Genomic DNA, 9,137 nt, shown 5'->3' on the forward strand with positions numbered 1-9,137 from the left:
AGGGAGAGAGAGAATCCCCAGAAGGTTCTGCATCACCAGCAGGGACACGTCAAGGAGAATTTGTGGGTTCAATCCCATGAACTGTGAGATTATGATTTGAGCTGAAATCAAGAGTCAGACACCCAGGCAGCTGAGGCACCCCAGGTGACCCCAGACAACTCTTCTAAAGAGTTTTACTATAAAAGACCAAGAGACAAAAAATTGAAATGGAGTTATTTTTTGCTTGTTTTGTTTGTTTTTTAAAACTGGGAGAAATTACAGTATGATTACATGCTTATTAAAATGATCTAACAAAAAGAGAAAAAGTGATGATGAAGGAGGAAAAAAAGGAGATGAAGTGAACAAGTGGAAGAGGTAAGCTCAGAAAATAATACATAACTGATCCATAGTTACTAGAGAGGAGGATAATGGGAAGAGGTGATTATAAGAAGCTGTGGCATAAAATGTCTCATTAAATCTATGATAGGTGGTCCACACCAGCAACCTGTGGACCAAATGTGGTCTGCTGCTTTCTGTAAATTAAGTTTCATTAGAACATAGCCATACTTGTTCATTTACGTATTGTCTATGGCTGCTATCGTGTTCCAACAACAGCAGATAGGTATAAAGAAATCATATTACCAACAAAGCCTAAAACATCTACTACCTGGCCATTTATGGCAAAGTTTGCCAACCCTGGTATATAGGATTGTTTCAAATGCTAATTCTCTTGAGTTGAATATCAGCTAACTGGTTATTGAAAAAAGGAGGCTAAGTTAACAAAAGCATTTAATGAAAGAATGACACATTAACCTATATGTCATTCCTAGTATCTGGAGCTCAAAACAATTATTATGTGAGTAATCAAACATTAACTTTATTCTTTATTTCTTTCAGAATGCTTTTACATCTACTGCAACGTAAGTTTTGAACTGGCTGTATCTCTAGAGGAAGGGTATGGTTATGCCACTGTTACCAGGGGATCTCCCAAAAAGGGGGTGGTAAGAAGAAAGAAACTAATTGTGTGTGTGTGTGTGTATATATATATACACATATATAATATATATATACACATATATATAATATATATACACATATATAATATACATAATATATATGTATATATATTATATATGTGTGTATATATATATTAATATGTATATATATTATATGTGTGTATATATATTAATATGTATATATATATTATATGTATACATATATATAATATGTATAAAACAGAACAGCACTGAAAATTAATGACTGTTTTAAAAAAATTTCCAAGGCAGGGGCGCCTGGTTGGCTCAGTCAGTTAAGCCTCCAACTTAGGCTCAGATCATGATCTCACGGTTTGTGTGTTCAAGCCCCACATCGGGCTCTGCGCTGACACCTCAGAGCCTGGAGCCTGCTTTGGATTCTGTCTCTTCCTCTCTTTCTGCCCCTCCCCTGCTTTCTCTCTTTCAAAAATCAATAAATGTTGGGGCGCCCGGGTGGCTTAGTCGGTTAAGCGTCCGACTTTCGCTCAGGTCATGATCTCGCGGTTCGTGGGTTCGAGCCCTGCATCGGGCTCTGTGCTGACTGCCAGCTCGGAGCCTGGAGCCTGTTTCAGTCTGTGACTCCCTCTTTCTCTGACCCTCCCCTGCTCACGCTGTCTCTCTCTCTCTCTCCTAGAAATAAATAAAAAACATTAAAAAAAAATTTTTTTTTAAATAAAAAATGAATAAATGTTAAAAAAAATTTTTTAAATAAAAACTGTCCAAGGTGTAGAATATAACAAGATGCTTTCCATAACAAGTAAATTTACATCACTTGATTACACTTATTTTCCATCTTAGTATCACAAAAGTGGCATCACACTGAAAGAAATATAAACATTTTATTCAAAGCAATCTCTACCTTAGCAGAAAATAAAATTCGTTTGGCTTTCCAAATGCCTCACACATGGATTTACCTAAAATAGTCAACCTTATTATCACTACTTCTCATTTCTCCAAAATACAAACTGTTACAGTCAAACCAATCTCCTATCTTGGATCAGTCCTTAGTCATTTTCAACTCCACCCTTTCCTCAATTTTCTGTGCCTATCAAAATGACTCATAAGTTAAAACCTATTTGCAGTCATACCTCCTTCAAGAAAACTTCTAGCCCTCACTGATTTCCTTTCTATCAGAACTCAGACCACATTATACATTATACAAATCCACATTATACAAGTGTATATTCATTTATCTGTTGCTTGTGTTATTTCATACACATTCATCTGGATTCCTTACCTAAACTATAAGCACTTTGAAGGCAAACAATTCCTTTTTTTTTCATATTACTAAAATGCTGAGCACAGCACTGATTATTCTCAATACACTCATGTTATCTGTGTAGCCTAAGTATATAAAAATGTGCTACATTAAAGGAAGTCCATCATCCTCAGCAAGTAGGTATAACCCTTGACTATCCAGGCAGCTGCCCATACTTGTACATAGTAGACCTCAACAAGTGTTTGTAGGCTGAACGAAGGACTAAAGGTATACATGAGCAATGAATAAATAATGGACATCCTTCATAAGGTGGAAGAAAAAGGCAAATTGTAGATGGATGTGATCAACTTGAAGCTACAGCTCTTAAATTCATATGGGCAAAATATTCATCAGAACATTTTCTGCTTCAATCCAATTCAAACTAATTTATATACACAATTTTGGCTCATGGGACTGGGAAGGACACCAGGGTAGCTGAAGAATCAAAAGAACACCAGATACCTCATACCATGGTCCCTGGGACTGAAAGTGGCATGCTACCTCCCATCTCCTATTTATTTATGGCTTTGCTTTCTGCTACTACAGATAAGGTTCTCAGACACGTGGGAAAGAATGTACTAACACTCTACCAGATCAAAAACTTGAGGAAAGAAGGAGCATCGGGGTGCCCGGATGGCACAGTCAGTTAAGCATCTGACTTCAGCTCAGGTCATGATCTCACAGTTTGTGAGTTCGAGCCCTGCGTTGAGCTCTGTGCTGACAGCTCAGAGCCTGGAGCCTGCTTCAGATTCTGTATCTCCCATTCTCTCTGACGTGCTCCCACTCATGCTCTCTCTCCCTCAAAAAGAAAAAATTATATATATTGAAAAAAGAAAAAAGGGAGCATCTTTCTCTTGGCATTCATACACCAATGTCAAAGGATTCTAATTGGCTCTGCTTGATTAATGGACAATCACTGTTGCAATAGGGATGACTAGGCTTGGGTTATAAGACTATACAACTTATAGACAGCATACCAACCACACATAATAGGTGAGAGATGATTCCTCAAACGAGGAGATATTCACTTGACAAAATTAGCACACAGCTGACCCTTGAACAGCACAGCTTGGAACTGCACAGGTCCACTTATACACAGATTTTTTTTCGATACAGTACAGTACTACAAATGTATTTTTCTCTTCCTTATGATGTTCTTAATAACACTTTCTGTTCACTAGCTTACTTTATTCTCATTTAAGAACACAGGCTCTAATACATATAACACACCAAGTATGTGTTAACCAACTGTTCATGCTATCAGTAAGGCTTCCAATCAACAGAAGGCTTATAGTAGTTAAGTGTTAGGGGAGTCAAAAGAATACACACAGATTTGGGATGCCTGGGTGGCTCAGTCGGTTGGGCATCCGACTTCGGCTCAGGTCATAATCTCACGGTTCGTGGTTTGAGTCCTACATCAGGCTCTGTGCTGACAGCTAGCTCAGAGCCTAGAGCCTGTTTCAGATTCTGTATCTCTCTCTCTGACCCTCCCCTGTTCATGCTCTCTCTCTCAGAAATAAATAAAACATTAAAAAAAAAATTTAAAGAATACACACAGATTTCCAATTGCATGGGGGGGGTAGTTTCCCCACCCCCACTTTGTTCAAGGTCAACAAAAACATATAATTTTTTCCTACCAGCTCTAAACTCTAACAACCCAATTTTAATTAGGAATTGGTGATGATTTTAACACATTTTGTACTTACATAACTTTCCATAAAACCAATATTTGCTTTCAGCTATTACCATTTCTTAAAATAAGACCCATGTGAGTGAGACCTACTTAATTATCCTAAGCTTCAAGTCATGCAACTTAATTCTGACATTTCTAATACCTATTTTATAAAGTCATACCAATCATGATTTTAAAATTTAGTCAGGGACACATGGATGTCTCAGTTAGTTAAAGCCTGACTCTTGGTTTAGGCTGAGGTCATAGTCTCATGGTTTGTAAGTTTGAGACCTATATCAGGCTCCTTACTGACGGTGCAGAGTCTGCTTGGGATTCTCTCTCTCCCTCTCTGTCTGTCCCTCCCATTTGCACTCTCTCTTTCTCTCTCTCTCGTTTTCTCAAAATAAATAAACTTAAAACATTAATAAATTTAAAATTTAGTCAGGCTTTGCTCACAATATTTCAAGATGGAATAATCCAAATCACTGTGGTAAGGCATCATACAGCAGCCTCTTGTTTACTTCATTACATTTGAAGTTTTCACTCTTCATTGTGTAACTTTTTCTGAGAATTTTGGATCAAACACAGTAAAGAAAATTCTTTACTGTGCACTCAGCATTTACTTTGTTCAAAAACAACACAGTACCCATACAATCCTAATTCAGTAAGAAGTCAAACAATTGTTATATAGGAAGAAATAAAACATATAAATGAACATAAATAATAACCTGGTATCTAAGCTTTGTTGCTTTGTACTCACTGTAGTTGTGAGACATTAACTTCTAATAAAACATTTCTGCCTTTGTGAAAAATGACCTTGAAAAGAAAACCATCTGCTAGTAAAACTCATGGCAAAACATGGTTATGATTACTAAAGTAATCATTTAAGTTGGTATAGTCTACTTCTACTTTTTTAGTAGTTATATACCTAATCTTTTTTTTTTTTAATGTTTGTTTATTTTTCAGAGAGAAAAAGCGCACATGTGTGTGTGAGCGGGGGAAAGGCAGAGAGAGAGGGAAACACAGAACTTGAAGCAGGTTCCAGGCTCTGAGCTGTCAGCACAGAGCCCGATAAGGGGCTCAGACTCAGGAACTGTGAGATCATGACCTGAGCTGAAGTCGAGCACTCAACCAACTGAGCTACCTGGGTGCCCCATACATAATCTTATTTCTAACTTAGGTTATATTTATGGGTATACTTATTGCATTTGGTGAGGGTAATTATGATACTGTGGTATCCCAGTACCTAACCCAAAACAAATAGCATGAGAAACTTGTGTTTCAACGGTAGATAAACTATATTTTTGTACAAGGGCACAATATTTCCCATTGAGTTTGCAAAGCTTTCCTTAGAATACTGTGGATTCGATGGCAGATTTTTTTTCCCCTTCTTTTTGTTCACACCAAGATATTCAGATGATTGCCTTCAGGAAACAAGTCATAACTCCACAGTGATTCCCAAGTACCTTTCCTGATTCATAAGGTAGATGCCATTAATCATGATACAAATATCTACCAGTTTTTCTTAAAGAGCATTACTTTACACTTACCAGAACAAAACACAAACACTCTTTCTGGTCATTTATATAGCTTCAAAACGTCGTCCTACCATATATATCTCCATCGTTCATTACGCAGAAGCCCTTAATGTTGTCTTTACGTTTAGAAGAATCCAGCTTAAATTATCTTTAGCTCTCTAATGAAATGTTAAATAATAAACTATGAAACCAAAACTACCTCTTCTGCCAACATTAAAAGGAAACCTGTAAGAATTTTTTATTTAAGCCAAGCAAAACTATAACTTATGAAAATTTATAAGTATTTTTGTCCAATATCAAAATACATTAACTTACTGCTTAATAGACTACATGTTGTAATACTTCAATCTTTACCATACCTCCTTCTTCAAGGAACAAAAGGCACGCAATTTAATGCTTGGACAAAGCCACAATCAGGAACAGTGATCAAAAGAAGAGACGATATCTGGAAATGAAGACCAAGAGTTTAAAACTGACTGCATAAACTGTTAGTAAAATGTTTTTTATGCTCTTGATTCAATCATGCTTCACATTCAACTTATGTGTTTAAGTTTAAAAGGAACAAAAAAAAAACCCTCTCTGCATTTAGGCAAATAACCCCACATTGCTACTTCATGATAACATCATAAATTTATAAAATTCAGAAAACTCAAACCTTGGGAGCTTAGATGCAATCCAATTCAATTTGTTTATTACTAGATCAGGAAAATGAATCTTGCCCCAAATCACAATTTTAGAACAATCTAGCTCTAATTCTACCCCAGATATCCTACTACCACCCCAGATATCCTACATCTTAATACTCACTTGTGCTAATATCCCATGAAAATTGCTGACCACGTGAAGCCAATACCCCACAGAGAACTGAAACATTCATAGCCTACACACTTGGGATCAGATGATTAATAAAAACTTCAACTTTATTACAATTCTTTTCTTCTGCTTATAGTGCTTTATCACAAAAATTTTATTAGTAGAGTACCTGAAGGAACTGAGCAAAACTCAAGTCTTTTAACATAAATTTAAAAATAGGCTGTATTAAATGATCTAAAGCAAACAATGCTTCAGTAAGAACAATTCCAAACAGAAAACTAAACAATAAAAGTACTTTAAATGACATGTTGAAAGTCATGACATGTTAAAGTCAAATTGTATATTTATGCTAAAATACATCCTCTGGAATGCTTCAAGATATAAAAACTTGGGACCAGAGTATACTACTATGAAAGAACAGGATAGGATCTTAAGTATGATAATAAAAAAATATCAACCATTTCAAAGCTCATACTTTATCAATGTACATAGTAGGTAAATATTCATCATGGGTTCTTAATCCTTTTACCCTTCCATAAAACCAGACCTAAAACGTTTTGAATTGGTATGTATACTTACTTTCACTGCAAAAATAAGGAAAATTTTGGATGTGCAAAATAGGTTAGATACCTTTATTTTATCCCTCCTTTCCCTTTTGTTAACAATTTTCTAAACCTGGGGATCATCTTATTTATGGGAATTTTAACAAAAATCAACGGGGTCTACTATGCTTACCATCCTCATGAAATGCTAATGCCCTGAAAAATCTTAATACAATGCAATGCCTTTCTTCATGAATATCAGAAACATACAGTTTTGCTGAGAGATAATGAATCCATTTTCTATGGACCTGCAGTTAAAACTTTGAAAGACGTCAGGGTATTCCACTGCATCAACTTAAATGGTCTCTATCTCTTCAACTTGAGGATACTAATTTTAGAGTACACTCACATCAGATCCCTTGTTACATTAAAAAAAAAAACAAAAGCAAAAAAACAAAACAAAACAAAAAAAACCCACCACAGTAAACTAGGCCTGTCACACAGAGGCTCTAATGAAATTCCTACTCTGATGTAGTTTGGTGTCTCGTTTCACCACTGCTGCAACCACACAAAGTTCAGGAATTCTTACGAATTTCTCAAATATTGACTTACTTTATTTTTCTGGTGGCTTTTTTTTTTTAGACTTTTGATATCCGAACATACTGAACTAATGTTTTCGCTAAAATAGCTCACATATACTAAACATCCCCAAACGTAAACCTAAAAAGAAACCTGAACCTAAACTTTTGTATTCTGAACCTTAAAGGTACATTTGTTTGGTTGATCTACTTAAGTTACAACATTTCACTTCATACACATTCACCCTACACATATTCCAGTACCCATATCCATCTAGAAGAAGCTGTCTACTTGACAATGAGGACACCATGTTAAGAAGACTCAAAATGGACCCTACAAGTGAGAAAGCCAGTTACAAAGAAATCCATCTGCCACTGGGTGTGGTTGGGGTCTGCAAGGAAGGGCGCCTTTGGCCAACTCTGGAGGAGGGAGCGCGCGCCACAGAACGGTGGGTATCTGCAAGAAAAGACCTCCAATGACCACAAACTGGACCCACAATGGGGACGCCGTCGAGTCGGGCTGCCGTGGGCCTGCGAATCTACAGCTCGAGGGGTGCGGCCGCAGGACTGCCCATGCTGTCTCCACCAGCCCGGGAATGCGCCGAGTGGGTGCTTCGAGCGCCGCGCGCCCCGCTCCGTCCCAAACACCGCGCCCGATCCGCCCCTTCCTCCGGGGTTCGGCTCCCCTCGGGCGCGCGGAGGCACACTGTCGCCGCGCTCCCGCTCCCAAGCTGTGGGAGAGTGTGGAGTTCAAAGAGCCCGAACGTGGCGCAAACGCATCTAAGAAACAGGAGGTTAGCTCTAGCAGCCTGCAGGAGCGCCGAGTAAAAGAGCCCACTTCTCTAGAAAAACTTTGCGGCAAGTTAGGCGGAAGCGCTGAATAGCCGGGACTATTTAGCAGGCGCTTCCTATCACAAGAGGCGGATCCCTGAGCCGGTTCAGGGGACCCGAACACCCCCACAAACTCGCACTTTGCCCCCTGGCTGGCCATCTCGAAGTCCCGGCATCCTAACAAGTCTGGGCGGCCCCATTCATAGGGAATACCTGTCCTGGTCCCCATTGCCTGCGAGTCCCCGATGGCGGCCATTACGCTTCCATCCGGGTATTGCCGAAAAGCCGATCGCGGCGCTACCGGGAGCGCACGCTGCGGCGGAGGGATCCGCCAGGCAGTACCTGAGACGAGCGGAAGAGGACGGAGGCCGGCAGGGTTCGCCCCTTAGCCTGGCGAGACTAGGCCATTGAGCTGGACTCGCTGCTGACCTCTCAAAGTAGCGCGCTTCCCCGATGCCTGCCACGCCAGTGACTCACCCTCTCCTTGTGTTCTACAGCAGCTGCAGAGATCCTACTGCCAATGTTGTGGTAGACAAACCTCTACTCTATGCTCTTCAGAGTAGACACTAGAAGCAGGAACTGTGGTCTTGGCAAGCCCTTACTGACTGGGAATGGTCTCAACCCTGAGATTTTAATCATTTCCGGCTTTGCAAATGGCGTCTCCCCCTCGTTGCTTTTGACTTCTAGGTTTTAGCAGCCATTGCAGCCCACATCAATGAAGGGAGACACCCAAGACCCTCAGGAAGATATACTGAACTCCAAACGTGCACATATATAATAAATGATCTGAAAACTGTCATTGCAACAAGGGACCTTTCATTCCCATCAAAAGAATCCTTCTAAAACATCGCACAACTTAGTATTATGATTGGGATTCTCCCAAAGGCCAGAA

General features: G+C 39.1%; 1 protein-coding gene across 6 annotated transcripts in view; it reads right to left on the reverse strand.

The window, feature by feature from the left end:
- ZNF518A (zinc finger protein 518A) overlaps positions 1-8,530 on the reverse strand; it is a 58,404-nt gene extending 49,874 nt beyond the window's left edge. For 4 of the 6 annotated variants that reach the window (XR_013338836.1, XR_013338835.1, XM_077779333.1 and 1 more), the window contains exons 1-2: positions 8,459-8,530; positions 5,841-5,926 (exon numbers count right to left, since the gene is read on the reverse strand). The gene's annotated coding sequence lies outside the window, so the exon portion shown is untranslated. Of the gene's footprint in view, positions 1-5,840; positions 5,927-7,752; positions 7,883-7,911; positions 8,265-8,458 lie in introns of those variants that run through there. The other 2 variants (XM_077779319.1, XM_077779325.1) reach the window with 2 other exon arrangements.
- Between the last annotated feature and the right edge of the window lie 607 nt (positions 8,531-9,137).

This window comes from Crocuta crocuta, unplaced genomic scaffold (assembly GCF_008692635.1).
Source record: "Crocuta crocuta isolate KB4526 unplaced genomic scaffold, BGI_CrCroc_1.0 scaffold170, whole genome shotgun sequence".
NCBI lineage: Eukaryota > Metazoa > Chordata > Mammalia > Carnivora > Hyaenidae > Crocuta > Crocuta crocuta.